The 21,873-nt window shown below is 38.5% G+C and overlaps 1 long non-coding RNA gene across 3 annotated transcripts in view; it reads right to left on the bottom strand.

The window, feature by feature from the left end:
• LOC123380040 overlaps positions 1–20,587 on the bottom strand; it is a 314,275-nt gene extending 293,688 nt beyond the window's left edge. For all 3 annotated transcript variants that reach the window (XR_006585281.1, XR_006585280.1, XR_006585279.1), the window contains exon 1: positions 19,402–20,587. This is a non-coding gene — a long non-coding RNA (uncharacterized LOC123380040). The remainder of the gene's footprint in view (positions 1–19,401) is intronic.
• Positions 20,588–21,873: the final 1,286 nt, after the last annotated feature.

Genomic DNA, 21,873 nt, shown 5'->3' with positions numbered 1-21,873 from the left:
TGAGCAGGATTTAATTAGGTAGGGATAACAATGCATAGGAGAGAGATTTTCCTAGCAGGGGAGATTAACATGTGGAAAAGCACCAAAGGAGTAATAGGCCTTTGAGGAACTTAAAGAAGACTGGGGTGGCTAGAACACCAAAGATGAAGAGGAGATTTCATGAAGGATACAAATGCCCAGCAGAAGGGCTACAAAAATGGCAGAATGATCAAAGAAGCACGGGTTGGAAGGTACTGGCAACTATGCCTATGTATGTGACTCATTTTTTTTTTTTATATCTCTCCTATTCTAGCATCTACATGTATACCAGGTTAAATTAGGTCAGTTCATTTGTCTATGAGCAAAATCATTTTCTTGTTCATTTTGTTACTGATTTCCAAAAATCACCTTGAACTGACTGACGAATATTCTACCCTATGTACTCCTTGATAGTAATTTGCAAGTTTTCTAGTTATCAGTAATCAACACCATTCACTCATCCCCCACAGGTTCCTTGATTTATTGGCAAGACTTAACAGCATTTTAGTCACTGAAGTAAAATTGGTTATTATGCAGGCAAGTAAAATGCTACTGATATTAGCTAACAATATCAGAAATATCTTTTTGTTAGAAACTGTAATAAGTACTCTGAGTGAACTTCTCACAGCCAAAAACGGATCCTAGGTATTCTGAGGGTCAATTCAGTGGTCTTACTACCATTCCATGTTCCTCTCTCCACCATTAACCACGGTGAGATACATACAGTATTTAACAGGACAGGAACATGTCCCAGACCTAGGGACTGGTTTGGAACCCTCTTGTGTGAATGTCATGTATAAAGCAAATAGCCACAGGTACAAATTTACTGGTGAGGAAGACTTCTTGGGGCAGTGCACTTGGCTACTATGTTCTATGTTTAGGACCACCAGAAAGAAATTCTAGAAAAAGAAAGGAAATGCATCCCCTGAAAAATAAAACTGAATTTCACCATGGCTGTCAGGATCCCAGGAGACTTCCCAAAAAATATATTCCTTCTTAAAAGGCAGGAAAAAATCATTATTCCGGATTATTTAGTAAGTTTAATTATCTAAAGCATGCTTCAGACAAGATTGACCAAAAGAGCTTACATGCACACAAGCCAAGGTAAATGATTCTTCCTTCTTCCAAGTAACTTTTCAAACTCTCCAAAGAGATGAAGTCACTGGTTACCAGTAGTGACATTTTTGCTCTGTGATATAAAGCAAGGGATAGGAAGGAAATCAATGCCATATGGTCTCTGTTACAAAGGGATACCACATTCCATTGGACTTAAGAAAGGAGGGGTATATTTATTCAAGCAATAAACCAGATCTTCTATTGAGGGAAGGTATTTTATATGTATTGCACAGTTGGTATCTGCATTATCATGTGTGTTTCAGATACAATCAGCAATACAATTCCCATAAAACAGAACACCAAATATGAAGCATTTTCTGTCTGCACCTCATGACACAGTTTGGAGAGAATATGAAAATGGGCTATAATCATGTCATTACACCTTCATCAAGCATTTGGAGAGAGAGAGGGTTTTTCCTAACAGTCAACATGCCCTAACCACTGCCTATAGATTGTAGCTGATAAGCAAACAATTTAGCTTCCTCTTCTGGGCTAGCTACATCATCTGAAAAATAGAATTGTTTTTAAAGAGATTCTTCCCAAGTCATATGTTTACTGAATCACTTGTATAATTACTGTGCTATGATCCCATGTACATTTTATTCAGGCATACCGTATTACATATGGTTCTATTCATTTATTCGTTCTTTTTTCAAACAATGTTTTCAAGTAACTGAGTAGGCAGTAGAGACACAGTTATCACAGAGCTTAGAATCAAGAGTAGGATTAAAGATATTCACTAAATTAAGTGATCATGCAAATAAACTTCAATTCACAACCATGGCAAGTATTTCCAAGTGTTAAAAATGAAAGATTTTGAGGTAAGAGATTGGACTTTCTCAAGGAGGCCAGAAGACAACTTCATCTTGTGATATGCAGGAGTGGAGAAGGAAATGTTTCCAGTGGAAGAAAGGAGGCTAAAGGCAATTATGAAAGATTGAGAGGTCCAAGTGGGTTGTAAAGGGAAGAGGAAGAGGCAGAGACAGTCTAGTTAGAGAGGAGATGGAGAAGAAAGTAGGAGGAGACCATTTGGGGCTTTGTAAACCATGATAATGGGGTTTGTTTTATCCCAAGGGAAACAGGTGAGTAACATAATCAGATCTGCATTTTCAAAACTCAGCTTCTCTGCATGTAGAATATTAATTGGATGTAGGCCAGAGTAGGTGCAAGGAGAATAATGGTCGGTTGAACCAGAGTGGTTCTTCCCATGACAAGAGAATGGAAATCAACAAAAATCTGTTTTGGTGATTTAGGAATTTCTGTACCATGTCATATAAACTAGTATATTGTGATCTCTCAGAAATTCTTGAAATATGCCTGGGCCACCACCCATTCCTGTATCAGCTTACATTGGAACTCTCAGCCCAAAGAGGTGGCTACCCTGAGCCTACCCTGAGCCTACCCTGAGGGCAAAATTCTTTCTGGTTGGAATTATGTAATTCAAACTGTAGGTGCTATAACTACTTTGCCAAATTGAATGTCAGCAATCCCCTGGGGCTGGAGTGCACTTGATTTGAATTTCCAAACCCATCAATGACTTTTCTCTAATTCCATTTACTACACACTACAGCATCCCCAGTGCAGGTAAGAGAAAGATCAGAGCAGCTAGATTTTTAACACCATGTGTTGATGACTTTTTTACACTGGAATTTGGTTTGTCCTTGTCCTCTACGTGATATGTAAGTACAAAATTCTCTTAAAGTTATATTGTCAAAAATAATAGGTTTCCTTCTTTCTCTGGTTTTTATTTGCTTTTTTTGCCTTGTTAGGAAATACATTTCTTAATGATTAATTGCACATGATTCATTTTAAGTGCCTTACCTTTTTTCCATATATGTTAACACATGCTAAATACCTCCATGAAGGCAACTTCAAACAGTACAAACTTACCCCTTCCCAAAAAAGTGAATGTTAAGGGGCACCTGAGTGGTTCAGTCTGTTAAACATTCGACTTCAGTTCAGGTCATGATCTCAGGGTTCTTGGGTTCAAGCCCCGCGTCTGGCTCTGTGCTGACAGCTCAGAGCCTCAAGCCTGCTTCGGATTCTGTGTCTCCCTCTTCTCTCTGCCCCTCCCCCAGCTCATGCTCTCTCAAAAATAATAAATAAACGTTAAAAAAAAGAATTTATAAAAAAAAGTGAACATTAAACAACTCTTGTCTCACTAAGGACCTCAAAAAAGTCACTTCATTTCTATGAGTTACAATTGCCATTATGTTCAAATTATTGCCATGTGGAATTCACAATATTGCTTACATATGCATATTTTTTAATTTAAATTTTAATTATTTAACATAGGACAAGACTGAGTCTTGCCAGGATATTTCAAAAGCATCCTCTCCTCAACAATGTTTTGTAATTCATTTACTTAGGAAATCATAGCTCAGATGCAGCATCTGGTTTTCAGTGAGTTTTGGCTTTTTCCCCATTTTTCCATCTGGATTGACTGAGGTACAAGTCAATCAAGTGTGGAGCCAAAGGTCTCACAGCAAGATAGAATTTGGTCCAGCAATAAAGTCCAAGAAATTTCCTTACAAGCAGTGTAGCACTAGCCAATGATCCTGATGTATAGATCCCTCTTTATATATAGATGTTGTTTCACCAATTCTATTTTTAAAGTGTGGATTACTGCAGCCCAGCCACTGTTAAAACTGCACATTTGACTAAAGATCGCAGTCATAATAGCCATCATTTTAGAGCATCTGTCACATCGCACGTCCAAGTTAGCAGTTTTAATATTCTGCAGCATGGCTTTCTTTGGTAAGCATACATCCTGTCTAGAAGACCTCATTGTTGAACCTACCACTAAAAAAATGACCAGCAAATGTATCCTTCATAAAGAAGAAAGTACAATATTTTGAGGAAGAGGGCCTAAGTTTCAGATCGAGTTCTAGCTCTGTGATCTGAGCAGAAATTTTAACCCCTCCTGGTTTCTTCTACAAAACAGGTGAAAATAATACTGTTATTCAAAGTAGTGTTATGAGAGAATGAAATTTAAATTGTGTTTAATAGACATAAAAATTCTTTAAATATCATATGCAGACAATGGCAATTTGTTACAATGGACTAGCTTTATGATTTTGCTGAAAATAGAAGAGATAAAAGATCATTGGCTAGTGATTATACCCAGTTCTTACTTAAGTGATTACATATGGAATTTAGATTGGTACCAGAACATACCATTAAAAATATGGTGGCACGACCTTTGTCATTTCTGATGGAGAGAGCATTTTATACCAAATGTTCTATGGACGCTTTCAACATTTCCTAGTTTTTTTTTTTTTTTTTAATATTTATTTATTTTTGATGGAGAGAGAGAAACAGGAACAGAGAGGGGGCAGGGAGGAACAGACAGAGAGAGGGAGACACGGAATCTGAAGCAGACTCCAGGCTCTGAGCCGTCAGCACAGAACCCAACTCAGGCTTGAACTCACCAACCGCAAGTTCATGACCTGAATCGAAGTCAGACACTTAACCACCCTGAGCCACCCAGGCACCCTTTTATTTTTTCCAATTTTTTAAAAATCTTTATTTATTTTTAAACGGGGGGTGGGTAGCTTTCTTGCAGTTAGGTAAGTCTTTGTGACTAATTCTGTAAAAGGGCTTTAAGTAGACATGACCTTTGTCATTTCCAAGTGGCAACATTTAGGTCCTGGAACACAATGTTCCAGTAACCTCTTCCCTTATTGTATTAGTTATCTAGTACTTCATAACAAATCACCCCTAAACTTAGCAGCATTAAACAACACACATTTCTATCTTGCCCAGTCTCTGTGGGTCAGGAACACCCCTGAAGCTAGGGCTTTTGCTTCAGGGTTTTCACAAAGCTGCAATAAAGAAGTCAAATGGAACTAGGATCTCAACTTAAAGCTCAACCGGTGATGGATCCACTGCTAATCCCACTTATGTGGTTGTTGGCAAGTTTCAGCTCCCTGAGGGTTGTTGAAACAAGGCTTCCGTTCTTTGCTGGGTCACTGGCTGCAGGCCACCCTTGCCATGTGGATCTCTCAACACGGCAGCTTGCTTCATCAAAGGCAGTAAGAGAGGAAGTCTGCTAGTAAGAAGCTACATTTCATAACCCAACATAAAAGTGGCATGCCTTCCACATTGTCATAGTCTACTGATCAGAGGCAAGCTAATCAAGGGGAGCCAGGAATATCAGAAAACAGGTGTCCTAGCAGGCCATCGTAGAAGCTGCCTGCCACACCCTGCCTGCTTGATCCTGCAAGGACTGTGGACAGAGCCTCCACTCACCTGTGCTGAATATGCCCATCGTGCTTAGAAAACATAGTATTTGAATCTAAACCTATTCCTCTCAAACATTATCAGCCTGGCAGCAATCCTAAACTGTCCTATGTTTATGCCGTGTTAACACATACAAAACTATTTCCGTCCAAGCATGTGTTTTTACTCATGCATCCCATTGTGGCCAGGCGCAGAGTGCTAAATGAGTGAAACTGGCATTCTGTGGCACATGAGTCAGGTTATTATCCATTCTCTCAGGGAGAAGGTGAAATGGCTTTGTAGGGCTAATCTGGTATGTTAGTCTGTTTTCAAGCAGAATCAGAGCTTTAAGAATGGTAAATGGCTGCCCGTTGACAGATAAGAATCTATCCTGCTCTTGAAACTTCCAGTCAAGGAGATTGCTTTTTTGTACTTCAATACCCTTTAAGAGAAAAGTACACTATTTACATAACTCACTGAAAATGATGCCCATGATTTCCTCTTCAATAATTAGCAATCCCTATGTAATATTCTTTCATAAATGGTGATGTGAAAACACAATAAGTAACTAGCAATATTTAATGTGTCTATTATTTGCAGAAGCCATACGAAGAATTTTATACATGTTATCTCATTCAATCTCCAAAATGTATTCTTCAAAGACAATGTTATTGGAGGAATCCAGACTGAGAAGTTAGACAAACTGTCCAAGGTCAAAAACACAGCTTTTATACGGGACTAGGATTCGATCACAAATTTCTAATTCCAAGTCCTTAGTTGCTCTAATACTTTCTTTTGAGTAAGATATACATTCAAATTTCATGACATTTCCAAAAATATTAGAGCCAGACTAATTTTGTCAGCTCAGGGAAGGTCACATGTTAGAGCTCTCCCTGCTTCACCCTTGCAAAGCTGTAACTATCGTCAATTCATCAGTGCAGACACGGAACTCAGATCATGTCACTTCTCTGCTCCCATGTTTCCAAGGTCTTCTCCTTAAGCCTACAAAAGTCCCTAAAATGTCCTCCAAAGCTCAACCCAGTCTGCTCCCCCTTCTACCATGCACTCTGATCTCGTCTTTTGCCCCTACCTTCCTTCACTCCACAGACCCATGCTCATCTTCCTTTTTTCTTGAACATAACTTCCCCCTGCAGGGCCTTTGAATTTGGTGTTCCCTTGGACTGAAATGCTTTTAGGTTTTGATCAGGTGGCCTGATATTCCAACTCCTGGAGGTTTTTGCTAAAATATCTTTCCCAATAAGATATTCTCTGACCCCCTTTTAAAATGGTAACCCGTCTGACTTTGCTTGACACTCACTGCGCCCCTTCCGTAGCACGTAACCACCATCTGACCTATATTTTATTTATTCTGTGTCTCTCTCCACAAAAAAAGTAAGATCCTCGAGAAAAGGGACTAATTTTTTGTCAATTTTGTTTGGTATTGAATCCCTAGTGCCTGGTATACAGAAGGTGCCAAACATCTGTTGAGATAGAAGAGAACAAATGAGAGAATGGTATTTGCAAGGCCATAATGCACACCATAATACAAGTCTCGGCTATATTCTATCAGCAAACTCAGGAAAAACATGTATTTGAACTGTAAATTAGAACTATGATCTACAAAGTAAAAATGAACAAATTACTCCAGGGTAATTTTAAATAAAAAAGGAAACATCTCTCAAAGCCACATTTTTAATTTTTAAATGGACAGATTGAGAGCTTACAGACGAACAAAGATGTAAGATGAACTACCCAGATACCTCGAATATGAAGTGCTCCAAATAGAGCAACTAATAAAGTTACCAACACAAAATGTCATCTTCAGAAAAAAAAAAATCAAGATTTCAGTGTCATGAGTTCATTGTTCCTGTCAACTGAGAAGTGTAGGAAATGAAGCAAAATTTAACCAGTGACACCAGTGAACGAAGTGACAAGAAGACAAGGGAATAATAGCTCCACAGTAATGACTCATGAGCACTTCAACTCACGCTTGCTCTTTACCAATTTCATATTAAAACCTGATAAAGAAAAGAGTGCAATACAGCCACACAAGACCTTTAGGAGCTTTTAATATGAGCATCAGAGAGATCAGAAGTCAGAAACAGGAGTGATCCTTAAGTAATTTTTGAACAGTCATTAATTCCTCATGCTGCCAGAATTAGAAAAGAAGGCAAACCAAGACTGAGCTGGAGCTAGAATAACATTTTTGAAGGAGCATCATATTCCCAAACACTCGACCTGCTTTTTAACTACCTTTCCTTGGCACTCAAACCAGCCACACTTTGTGATTTGGCTATCTCACCAGATGGAGTGTTCTCAAGTTCCTCTCTGCCACTATCTTCTCCAAGTATAGTTGAAAAGGCAAAAAAAAAAAAAAAAAAAAAAAAAAAAAAAAATCCAAAAGCTCGGCAGAGGGAACCATTCTTTTTATTTTGGCAGTGATGTGCAGCTCCTTGGCAGGCAGCACTGTTAGTTAACGTAGTTAGCACTCTGGAATTGTCTATGACTTTTGTCATGTGTTTAAGCTGATTAGCCCCCTGGGTGACTTTGGCTTTCCAGGCAGCATTTCTTTTGACAGCTTGCTGAGGGTACAGATGTCTGGACAGCAGATAAAGTTCTTAACCCTTATTTCTCATTTGGTTTCTGCTCAACTATTTTAACAGCGCCTGTGGACTTATAAACAGAAGGCAATGGTTTAAAATGTTTTAAGATGTTCACTTACGGGCTCACAACTATCCGCTAAGGCAAATTTGCATCAGTAGAGGCACAGTAAAATGTGACTTCCTTCACACTTGAACTTCTTCCACAGGCTAAACTCCAGAGTTCTACCTCTGCAATCTCAAATTGACTCCAGCCTTTTTAATCCTCATTGCCACTACCCTTTCTCCCAGCCCTATTACTTATGCCTGATAACAGAACTAGGCTACTGAGTTCTTCATGATACGAGCTCATCTTCAGGTTTGTATTCTATTGTTTCCCTGGAAATGATCAATCCTCCTTCCAAACTACAATATTTTTCTGGTTATGCCCAATGCATTCCAGGCTGTGCTTCTGTTCATGATTAATTCACCTCATATTTTTATATAATTTATTGTTCAAAAATCAATGTTTTACCATAGCTACCCATTTGTAAAATATCTATATCCTCATAATCTTACCAACTTTAATACATCAAGTCCTAGTTCTGTTTTTCAAATGCCTTAAAAATTTCATATAAAATATATATACTATTATATATATACATATTTTATGTATAATATATATTTTATATATTTTTTCACCATCAAATTAGTTGTACACACTGCTAATGAAATTCATCTTCCAGGAGGACAAATCTTGATCGGCTATAAAATAAAATTCTAACCCACATTCACTTAGGCTGTAATCACTATAATTAACCCGTTATTTCCATAATACTTGTGGTGGCTCTGTTTTTCTACTTGAACTATGACTGATATAAATCCAAAGTTTAATAGCACAAATTCTTCAACTATTTCTCTTGTATTTATCTATTAGAAAAAGCAATCCATTTGCGTACACAAAGAAAATGGGTAGTATTGCTCAGTGTTTCACTATAAGAGCAAAAATTAGAAAACACAGGACTATCTACCAATTAATGAAGTGGTTAAATGCATTATGAAACATTCTTATGGAATATGATGCAGCAATTAAAAATGTCTATATCTGCCAGTTGTAGTCACCAACATAGAAAATTTATCAATATATACGAGAAGTGAAAAATAACAAATTGCAAAAACTGCATACTACGTTCTGTAACACTTAATAGACATAAATGCATCGGAAAAAGTCTGGGAGATTTTGCCATGAACTGTTACTTCTTGAGAAGGATGTATATTTGAATAATGGGATTAAAAGGGACTTTTTCTTTTTTACTCAACTGACCTTTGTATTGTTTGAATTATTGAAAAGAGAATGTATCCAAATATTATGTATTTATTTAAAACAATATACACAATGACAAAAATCTGGCCTCACGGTGGATTGCTTAATGGAGACCTGATGTTTATTTATCTATTAGATTATTTATGTTTGCTTATTTTTTACTTCACAACCACAACAGAGAAAACAGGTTATTAGAGCTGGCTAGAATGTTAATGTAATAGAAAGATACCCTCAAGCAGCACTGGTCAAATCCTGTATATGGTATAATCCTCAATTTTGGGTGCCACATTTCATGAGGGAAATTCATAACCAACGTAACTCTGGAGTAATCAATGCGATGGTTCATCTTACGTGTCAATTTGACTAAGCTAAGGGATGCCCAAGTAGCTGGTAAGGCATTTCTGAGTGTGTCTGTAAGGGTATTTCTGGAAGAGATTAGCATTTGAATTAGTAGACAAAGAAGAACCCCCCCCTCCCCCCACCTCACAATGCGGCTGGGCTTTATCCTATCTGTTGAGGGTATGAACAGAACGAAAAATATCAGAGGAAGGGCAAATTGGCTCTCTGCTTAAGCTAGGACATCTGTCTTCTCCAACTTGCAGATGTCAGCACTCCTGCTTTTCGGGCCTTTGGCCTCAGACACAGACTTATACCCTTGGTTCTCAGGACTGAATTTGGCTTGGAACTCCAACACCAACTTTCCTGGACCTCTATCTTACAGACAGCATATGGAGGGACTTCTCAGCCTCCATAATTGCATGAGTCAATCCCTCATAATATACATCTTTCTGTACATCTCTTTCTATATACCTTACTATTTCTCCTAATAGTCACTGCAATAGACTATAACTAATACAGTCAGGAGCTAGAATCCACATGATATTAAAAACCTTAAATGTGGAGAATATTTACAACGAACAAGAGAAGGTTCTATCATTTAGGAAGAGGTTAGCTGAAAAGCTGGAAAGCACCATAAACAAACTTCTCATGTGACGAGAGTACATGGTAAGCACTTTCAGGATGAATTATTTCATCTATGATTTTTCTTTCATTGTTGTAAAATGACCCCAAGAATCATGTGCTCTTATGGAAATATGAAAGGCCAGGAAGAAGAAAGGGAGGGGTCATTTTTTCCTGCATCATTGACTAAGTGTCGTCAATCAGAACCTCTACCTGTCTACAGTCAGCCACATGGAAAGAAGGCACATGGTGATAATATATAAACTAAAAATTTCTAAAACCTACTCAACTCTAAGACTAGACTCTCCAAATATCTCCACAAATTTACTAATCCACAAAAGAGAAGCCACCACCATCCACACTGTTGGAGAAATAGAATAACCCTATTTTGGAAGAACCAAAATCCAAAACCTGAAGTCAGGTTATCTAGTTAGTTGTTTTGTTTTTTTTTTTTTTTTAAATAGCAGGTATATGCAGTTATGGAATCAAAATATTTTATCTATATATTACACCACTTGTAATAACAGTGATGTCATTCTCAAGGTAAAAAAAAATTTGTATGCTTTACAAATGTCATTTGGAAATCAGAAAATTAGTAAGTCACTACTTCCCATGTATGAAAAACCAATCTAAATGTACTATTATTAAAGCCTAAGGATATTATTATACCCTAAGATACAAGTGTTCCCTCATGGGAACATTTTTTAATTACTATTTTAGATTCTCATCTTTACAATTCAGTACCATATTCCCAGCTTCTATTATTTTTCCATGTACCCAGCCAATTCCTTTCTGTCACCATTATCTACTAGGCTTCCTCACTATGTGGAACTCATCATTATTTCCAATTCACATCCCCTGAGAAGATGGATTTACGAGTTAGACAGTGATTCTACCATAGTAATTTATAAAGGTCTTCTTAGAACTGGTCCATTTTACATGTGCTAATGACCAGCCCACTGAGTTTGACATTATCCACTATTACTAAACCTGCAGAGATACTTCACAGGGTTTCAGCCTTAATAACGACAAAAAGGCAGATGGAAGGACCTATTTATAAAACCTCAACATCTAGTTTATTTACTAAGCAGGAAGTACTGACCATTACAATGATTCACTCCCCTTCACTCTACCAAACTCCCAAGGCTATTTAATAGGTTCTTCGGTATTTGCTTATTAATTTTAAATCCAAACATTAGATTTATGCTGCATTATTACCACCTCTTAAATCTTAAAGGCTTGGTTTATATCTTTTTATCTTCTCTATTGACATAGGCCTCATCCATCAGCTGTAAACTGTCATTCAATTTCAAATACATTCTCTATGAAGTTTGACCAGCTTTCATCTAAAAAGAGACACATCTTTCCCTCAGACATTGACAATAATCAACAGCTAGCCAACGACAAGAGGCTTGACTTCAATGGAGTTTCTAAATGATATATGGAGAATATGTTGAGATGAAAACCATTCCTTTGAGATCTAATTTGAGGCCCTGCTAACAAAATGTGATTCATATCATAATTTTAATTATATTTTTTAAATTTAAATGAATTTTATTCATTTAATTTATTCATGAGACCTCATCCAAAAGTCTATATCACTGAATGCATCTTTGTTCTTGAGTTTTCATTATTAAATCAAGATTGGGTTTAGGGCATGCAATGAATTCTGATACCAGCTACCCAGTATCAGGCCAATTTCACAGGCTAGGGGCACAATCCTCCATAAGACTGCCATTACTTCAGATACCAGCTGCAGGTTTGGCAGTCCCCAGGCCATCTTCACTTATGACCTGCAGGCTAAAAATTCTCATCAACCCCTCAGATTTGATAATTCACTAGAAAGACTCACAGAACTCAGCAAAGCACTCTACTTACTATTATAGTTTTATTATTGCAAAAATATAGAAATCAAAACAAGCCAAAGGGAAAGAGGTATAGTGTGAGGTATGAGAGGGCTCTCAAAATGAAGCTTTCATGGTCCCCAGAGATGCATTTCCTGCCTAGCACAAAGATACGTGATAATATGCAGAGTACTGTCAACCAGGAAAGCTCACCTGAGCCTCAGTGTCTGTGGTTTTTATTGGAGTTTGATTATGTAGACATAATTGATTGAATCAATGGCCACTTGGCAGAACTCCATCTCCAGCAGGCTGACAGCACATGACTCAAAGCTTCAACTCTCTAAGTAGGTGTTTGGTCTTTCCTGATGGCCAGCACTCATCTTGAGTCATCTTAACATGAACAAGGCGTTCACCTTGAGTCATCTCATTAAGCATAAACTACCAGGTATAGTTCAAGAAGCACACCTTGGTATAGTCCAAGAAGCACACCATGAATAAAAAGACAGCCCTATCACTTAGGAAATTCCAAGAACTTAGAAGCCATCCCCCAAGAACTGGGAACACAGTCCAACAAAATTCTCTATTCCTAGGACTTATAGGTTACTTTCCAGGAACCAGGGACAAAGGCTAACCAATTTCTTTATCACAAAGAATGGGGGTGGGGGGGAGGGAGGGAGATTTTGTTATGTTCATAGTTCTCTATTTCATATGAAATTCAAAATTTCTTAAATCTATAGAGAAAACTCAGCACAGTACACCAAAAACAATAGAATAGACTTGATGTTCAACACTGATCACTTTGTTCTCTTCTACTACCTATCTTTCAATAGCCAGTGCCTCAGTGGGGAAAATGAATGTTAAAGGGAGGCTGTGTCCAACATGCATCTATCAGTTGAAAAGCCAGCAAGGCACAATTTCAGCCCACCACATATCAAACCACAAAAAATTTCTTTCTACTGACTTAGTCAACCTAGCACTTTTCAGGACTTATGCTTTGATGTACATGAAGGTCTTTCCTGTTGTAATAATAGACTAATGTTTTTATCTCATTGTACGATAGATTTCTACTTTTTTTCCCTTAGTTTTGGTTTTCATTTAATGTATTTTCTTTTTAATTTATGTAAACCTTTGAAGCACGCCTATTCCAAATAGAACAGCCCCTTTCTCCTGACAGAATCGTCCCCCCCCCCAAAAAAAAACACCATCAAAATTACTAGGAAAAAGTAATACTCCAAATAAACTACATAACTTCCAAAAAATATACCTACCACTATTTTTTTCAAGAATATTATGGAGCTGTGATTTTTGCATACAGTTTTGTTCCCTAAAAGTGCACCCTACATTTTGGAGAATGCTTTCAATAAAGCTAAGAACCAGATACTGAAAACCCTGGAGATTAGTTTATTTAACCAGAAGCTCTTGGTAGCTGAGCTGGGTGAATTAGCAAGTGTTTCTACAATTTCAGGGATAAAGACAAAGCCAACAAATAATGTATGTGCTTTTTCCGTGGAATATCCATATTTTGCAATCAACCAGAGAACTTGGAGGTTAATCTAACTCCAAAATTAAACCATCTATAAAAAGGATTAAGAGCGAAATTAAGTATGTTACATGAGCTTTCCATTGAAATGTAATCACTTAATTAAGGGAGGTAGTTCAAAAATCTGCATGCTTTTTTTCTTCTTGAAAACGGAAGCCCAAATCTTAACAGAGTCAGCAAGACAAAGACTCTTATCTGAGGGACTGAGACCCACACCACCACCATCTCCTCCTCCACACACACAGACCTCTATCAGGCAAATGCATTAATAGGCTTCCTTAATTGCCATCTTATATTCATCACGAAGGACTCGTCAGTTATTAGAATTTACAATGTCACTTTCAAGATGGATAAGGTAATGTTCTTACTGAATTCTTCGCATAAAGTCAATTCTAAATAAAGTCATATATGTTTAGGTCAAATCTCAAATTGGAACAAATCCTCCAAATTTTCCTTTGAGGGTGATTACTCTCATTACCTACCACCAATAGATCTATAACCTATTTTTGACTTAGAATGTTTTTGCTGGTTTTTTCATCCTAAAGTCCAAGAGTATAATGAATGTTATGGTGATTTGTAAAAGCAAATAGAATACTATAGTTGTTTAATAAATCACAAAAATCAACTAAGTATGGTCAACATCATTACAATTATAGAACCAAATATCTTCCAGGTGTAGAAAACTCATCATTCACAATGCACAGTAGGCAAAGTGATTTTGCCTTTCAAAACAGACACATTTCATTGAGCATATGAAATTTAAGTTGGCAATTCTTACCTGAGTTGGGAGAATTTTAATTTGTATTCAAAAATGAGTGGCACTTGCAAACAAGGTGGTATACTGAAGTTGTGTACATCATAACTGTCTTTTATTGTCAGGAATGCACTTCTTGAGAATTACCCAGAGTAATGTGTAACAATTACTTTTATATTAGGTTTTGATCAATTGTACAGCATATTTTCTCAAAATTACCAGTCATAAAGAAAAGCCTTCAGCAATGATAGCCTAAAAATAGTTTATTGCAGTCACATTTACTCAATTCATTTATGTTTTTCATTCCTCTATATTCAGATGGTTTTTTTGCCCTCATTTTCTATATTGTCTCTAAAGCAATATACCTGCACATTCTTGATGTTTTACTCAATTTTTTGTAACACAAAGCTTTCAATACTGAACACAGATAGGTAATTATCTAAAAGATATCTTTGCATTTATTTGCCAAAAGCCATTTTTCAGAAGTGCTTTGTTGTTGCAAATGATAGCTTATTGGAATACTATTTCCTCTTAATTAAAGAGCAGCCTGATTCCTGTGAGACTTTATGATAAGCAGAAGTAAAATAAGACTATCTAAAACCTTTCTCAGCCACACTGGTAGAAATATACTTAAAACTATGAAAGATCAAAAATTGTGATGGAGCACCTAGGTGGCTAAGTCAGTTAAGCATCCGACTTTGGCTCAGGTCGTGATCTCACAGTTTGGGAGTTCAAGCCCCAGGTCAGGCTCTGTGTTGACAGCTCGGAGCCTGGAGCCTGCTTCGGATCTGTGTCTCTTCTGCCCCTTCTGTGCTCACGCTCTGTCTCTCCCTCTTTCAAAAAAAAAAATAAACATTATGGGGCGCCTGGGTGGCGCAGTCAGTTAAGCGTCCAACTTCAGCCAGGTCACGATCTCGCGGTCCGTGAGTTCGAGCCCCGCGTCTGGGCTGATGGCTCAGAGCCTGGAGCCTGTTTCCGATTCTGTGTCTCCCTCTCTCTCTGCCCCTCCCCCGTTCATGCTCTGTCTCTCTCTGTCCCAAAAATAAATAAAAACGTTGAAAAAAAATTAAAAAAAAATAAATAAATAAACATTAAAAAAATGGTTTTTAAATTGTGCCCAGGGATGGAGGTATCAGTTTTGTGGAGCTAAAATTTATACAATGGTGTGGGTGGGGGGCATGAGGCAGGGGAGGCTCTATAAAAATAATTACAAATACAAGATTAGGCCAAGGAAGAAGTCAGTGAGGGACCGTAGAGCTTAGTATTCATTAGCTTCATGACAAACTCACTCTATTCACTAATAACATATCTCTACACTTATTTTTAAACTGGTAAAATCACTAAATCTACATTAAATCTTCTATCACATTTCTACAGATTGAGAATTAAGAATTAAAATCAATTCCAATATGGAAAACAGGCCAAGTGGCTGCCAGAGGTAAATGTTATGCTGATAAATAAAGCTATATTATGAAAAAAAAATTGCGAAGCATGGAGATAAAACCTGATTATAAAATTCTAACCATCACCTCCCCCTCTGCAATCCTTATGTGAGTGAAGACCAAAAGGCAATTTTTCTTCATTTTGTTGGCTGTTGTTTTTGCTTTGTTTTAAATCCAGCCAAAAAAATTAAAATCTACCAGCTCTTCCAAGTGTCAATAAATCTATGATCATACAGTGAAATCTGAGGTTATACAAACTTTGAAGTTGAAAGAAAATAAAGGTCATTTTTTGGAGCTAAACTTAAAGTCAAATTATGATTCTACCTCTTACTCCATTACCTGAGGATATAATTTAATTTTCCTAAGATTGAGTTTGTTCATCTGTAGCAGGTGGGCCATAACCCCTACCTGAAAGTAATGTTGTAACAATTAGAGTTGCTATATGTGAAATTTTTAACATGTGGGAGATTACATAAATAGTAGTTTCTAACACTAAACTGTCAGCAGTAGTATCTTCTAAATTGTCTATAGGGAGTTTTGCTTAAAAAATACATTTATTAAAAATTGTGGATGTAGTGGGTCACCTGGGTGGCTCAGTCGGTTAAGTGTCCGACTTTGGCCCAGGTCATGATCTCACGGTTCATGAGTTCCAGCCCTGCTTCGGGCTCTGTGCTGACAGCTCGGAGACTGGAGCCTGCTTCGGATTCTGTGTCCCTCTCTCTCTGCCCCTCCCCAGCTCATGCTTGCACTCTGTCTCTGTCAAAATAAATAAACTTAAAAGAAAAAATTGGGAGGGGCGCCTGGGTGGCTCAGTCAAACAGCCTACTTCGGCTCAGGTCATGATCTCGTGCTCCGTGAGCGAGCCCCGCGTCGGGCTCTGTGCTGACAGCTCAGAGCCTGGAGCCTATTTCAGATTCTGTGTCTCCCTCTCTCTGACCCTCCCCCGTTCATGCTCTGTCTCTGTCTCAAAAATAAATAAACGTTAAAAAAAAATAAATAAAATAAAAATTGGGGACGTGGAGCAGATAGCAGAGAAAAGAAGAAAGGGAAAGAGAAATATACAAAGGGAGCTAAAGAGGAGGAGAGAATGGGGAACAAAACATGGCACAAAACTTGCAAGAATAAAGGGGCTCAGTATAAAATTTCTGCTGGTGGAATCTAATGACCAATGTCTAATGATTTACATCAAATTACGTTTTGCCTCTGTTGCATACCTCCTGCCCCCTCCTCGGGCTTCAAGACTGACCAATGTGATTTTTACTGCGGTCACATTGAAGGAAATGAAAGAAAGGAGCATCAAAAAGAGGTGTGGTACATCTTTCCATTTACATAAGTCTTCTTTTGGTTGCTTTCATAAATGTTTTGTATATGAATCCTAAACGTTCTTGTTAAATTCGTATCAAATTACTTTTTATGGCTTTTAAGAATTTCAAATTCCAGTTGTTCATTGCAGTTAACTTTTGTATATTGAGAGTGTATCCTGTGACCTTGCTAAACTCCCCTATTAGTTTCAGAGAGTTTTTGTAGATTCTTCGGGATTATCAGCATACGCAACCACACTATCTGTGAATAAAGGTGGTTTTATTTTTTCTTTACAAAAAAAATGTATACCTATATATGTGTGTGTGTGTATAGTGTGTGGGTGTATATATATATATATTTATGCACAACTGACCGATGTAACTGAAATGACCAGATATAACTCACTCTTACCCTTAGTGTTACAGATGAAGTGTTTAGGGCTATGATTTTGCCCACGATTCAAACCTGTCAGTTTGGCTAGACAGGTTAATCCAAAAATCACATTCAAGTGAAAGTTGGAATCCTACTCAAACATTTTGCCACACCCTAGAAGAAACCAGAGAAACTTGTGATTTCTGTTTAAAATGCAGAAAGCTGGCAAGCACGTTGCTTCACCATTACAACCAAAACTACCACAAATGCCAGGCAATCAACAAATTCAAAACTTTCTTGAACCCATGAGAGAGAGAAGGTCTCAGAGCCAATGACTGACCTGAAATATAAGGAGAAAAGCAGTCTCCAAGACAAAAAAGGATACAAGAACTTGCATACCCAGGGGGAGAATCTGCCTGTTGCCACAGGACAATAGGCCAAATTCAGGTAAAATTTTTAATCCATTTCTAAATTCCAAGTGAGGACAGGAATGAGAATACAGAATCCCTGGGAACCACAGACACAAGCTGCATTCACAACTCCTCACCCAGTCTTCAAAAACCCTACCTGAGCTCCACAGAAAAAGACTGGGTCGGGACATGAGGCCCAAGAGAACCTCCATTCCCGTGCAAGCCGCAGAGAGGTAAACAGCTGTGGCAAAGCACAAGGTCCTGCCCACACTCTTCTCATCTACCCCTCCCACAGAAAAAAAGGCTTAAGCATCTGGGGTTAGGGCAGCAAAAGATGGTTGCCTTTCAAGTACTTTAAAGAACTACAGCTGGGGGAAGGGAACAGAAAAATAATTTACACCTGGAGCTGCCTGCTGAGGACCACACCATTAGCTATCTCAGCAGGGTTGCTGTTACTTCTTGTTATCTTTTTTGTCTGTTTTTTGTATACATCCACAAGGTAATCTTAAGTTTTTTATGAGAAAATAAGTGAATTGAATTAGCTAAAAGAATTTTGGAAAAGCAGAACCAAGTTTGAGGTTCACAGTAACTGATATCTACACACAAAACAGTAGCCAAGACAGTTCAGGGCTGGAGAAAGGATAGACCTGGGGGCCCAATGGGACTGGATGGAGCGTTCAGAAAATGAAACACACCGGCACATATACAGGGGATCCTTGCCCAATATGGAGGGGAGGAGGTGGATGTGGGAGTTAGGGGTGCCAATCCCCAGGTAGTGGAAAATCCACCTATTCTTTTTTTTTTATTTTAGAGATAGAGAGAAAGTGAGTGTGAGCAGGGTAGAAGGGCAGAGGGAAAGAGAGAGAGACAGAATCTTAAGCAGGTTCCATGCTCACCAAGGAGCCTATGAGGGGCTAGATCCCATGACTCTGGGATCATGACCTGAGCCAAAATCAGGAGTCAGATGCTCCACTGACTGAGCCACCAAGGCATCCCTCCACCTATAACTTCTGAGTTATAGGCATCCCTCCATTATAACATCCCTCCACCTATAACTCCCCCAAGCTTAACTGCAAATAGCCTAATGTTGATGGGGAAGCCTTACCAACAACATAAAACAGTCTAGTGGCACACATTTTGTATGTTATATGTATTAAATGCTCTTTTCTTACAATAAAGCTAGAGAAAAAAAATGTTGAGAAAATATATGTACAGTACTCTGCTGTAAAAAATACTCATATAGGTAGGATGCCTGGGGACCCCCAAGATCTGTCACTTGCTTCAAAAGTGTTTAGAATGGAGGAATGCCCCTTCTTGCAATTTCTTTTCCCGTTGCAACCTTGGAAGCCATTGTCTCAGCCACCCTCTGCTTCCGGGACCAACCAAAACGGTTTTTTCTTTAGCTTAGCTTCTAATGCCAATCAACCATAAGCTCCCAGATTCCTCAGAATTATTCCTGTCAGGTGGAAGCTGCCATCAACCACTTGATCAACATGCATCCGCAGGCTTCTACACTTACCTTTCTCTGAGCTTCTATTTCCACCAGGATGATGACGTGGCTCTGGAAGGCATGGGACACTTCTGCCGGTTGCCGAAGCGCAAGGGTTCCCAGCGTCTCTGGAAGATGCAAAACCAGCGCAGCGGCAGCACCCTCTTCCAGGACGTGCAGAGCCATCCCAGGGTGAGTGGAGTAAAACTGGACACTTCAGAAGCTGCCTCGGCGCTGGGGAAAGACCTGAAGTGGACCCTTTTGTATCTGCTTGCTGTAGGCTCTGCCTGCGCCGTGTGAGTTCCTAGGGAACCACTTCCGGGAGGAACAGGTGAAACTCACCAGGAAGATGGCGACCACGTGACGAATTAGGCAGGCTGGCCCCCAGACTAGGCTGGGCAAGTTAGGCTCACTCTCAAGCGGGAGTAGGAGCCTCCAGAACCCAGAGTCTGTTGAGAATCCCCTCAGGCATCCCCCTGATGTCAGGACTGCTGCCTGAATCTCTCCCTTCAGCTACTAGGCCGCTGTTTAACCACTTTGGAGTCTTCTTAACAGCTGTGGACCAACTGGAAACAATAAAGCTTTGTGCAGGGCTGGGTGGGGGGATCTGACTATACGTGAATGCGCCCAAGTTCAAACCCATATTGTTCAAAGCTCAACTGCATGTTCAATTGATTTTCAGTAAACATGCAAGGAGATTCAATGAATAAAGAATAGTCTTTCCAACAAATGGTGCTAGAAAAATTGGATATCCATAAGCAAAACAATAAGGAACCTTCACTCATGCATCTTGCCTTATATAAAAATTAAATGCAACTTGATCATAAAAATGATCCACTAAAGAACAGATTGATAGATTGGACGTCATCAAAACTTAAAACATCAGCTTTTCAAAAGACAAGGTTAAATAGTGAAAAGACAAGCCGTAAAGTAGAGGAAGTATTTGCAAGCCATTGATAGAGGGCTTATATCCAAATTATATTAAGAACTCTCAAAAGCAAATAAGAATAGAATTATAAGAAATGGGTAAAAGACTTGAAAAGGAATTTTACCAAAAAATATAGAAGGATGTAAAGCAAGCACATCATCTAAATGATACTTAATATCATTAGGAAATAGGGAAGTACAAATTAAAAACAAAATGAGCTACCACTATCCTTGTAATGGCTCAACTAAAAAAAATAAGAAGTGCTGGTGAGGGGGCAGACCCACTAGAACTCTCATAGATTTCTGGTAAGAAAATAGTACACCACTTTCAAAAGCATTTTTGTAGTTTCTTATAAAACTAAACATATATTTGCCATATGACCAGGAAATCTTACTCCTTGGTATATATTTACCCAAGTGAAATGAAAACCTGTCTTCACACAAAAACCTATAAATAAGGGGGTAGGAAGGCAGAAGTGTCAAAAGGGCACCAGTTACATTTCAAACAGCCAGGGCCAGGTAACTCCCAGGGCCCTGAGATCCCTCTGCCTATCCACAGACACCCAGTGACCTGGCCTGGGCAAAGCCCTTCTACCTCCACAGGCAGCACCAGCAGGAATTAGCAGGAGTCCCAGTGGCAACAGGCAAATCAAGAATCCAAAACAACATGGCAAGGCTCTAAGGATGACACTGTCTTTGGAAACACAGCCCACAATAGGCCAAGACCTGCATGCTAAACCTAATAGAGTAAGTGCTTGCTAAAATAAAAGATTCAAATAGGACCCAGAATCATTGCAAATATACTGGCCGTCCTACTATACAATAGTTTAGCAACACATTACCATTAGGGGAAACACAAGATCTCTTTGTATTATTTCGTACCCGTGCATGCAAACAATATTATCTCGATTACAATATACATGACAAAAGGGGCATTTGGGTGGCTCAGTGGATTCAGTGTCTGACTCTTGATTTCAGCTCAGGTCATGATCTCAAGGTTCATGAGTTCAAGCCCAATGCTGGGCTTTGTGCTGAAAGTGTAGAGCCTGCTTGGGATTCTCTCTCTCCCTCTCTCTCTGCCAATCCCCTGCTCATGACTCTCTCTCTCTTTCTCTTTCTCAAAATAAATAAATAAACATTTGAAAAACATACACAATAAAAGAAAACTTATACATAAATGCTTATGTAGCAACTTTATTTGTGATTGTCCCAAACTGGAACCAACCCATATATCCCTCCACTGGGAAGCAGATAAAATAATGGTGGTACATTTACATAACAGGAAACCAATCAGCAATAAGAAAGAACTACTGATATATACAACAGCCTTTTTAAATCTCAAAAGCATTATGCTTAGTGAAATAAGCCAGAGTCAAAAAGGTACATATTCTGTAATTCCACTTATGTTACATTCTCTCAGAGGCAAAACTATGGGGGAATAAAAACCAAGGCTGGGGATCCGGTAGTTAGTAGTTAACTCTCAGGGGTAAGTTGAATTTTGGAGGATGGAACTTTTTCAATATTTTGTTCTATATCTGGGTTGTGATTGTGGTTTCATGACTGTATGTTTTGGTT

The sequence above is a fragment of the Felis catus genome, chromosome C2, assembly GCF_018350175.1.
Source record: "Felis catus isolate Fca126 chromosome C2, F.catus_Fca126_mat1.0, whole genome shotgun sequence".
NCBI lineage: Eukaryota > Metazoa > Chordata > Mammalia > Carnivora > Felidae > Felis > Felis catus.
The sequence above is the reverse complement of the archived record's forward strand: the minus strand, read 5'-3'. Positions and strand labels throughout refer to the sequence as shown.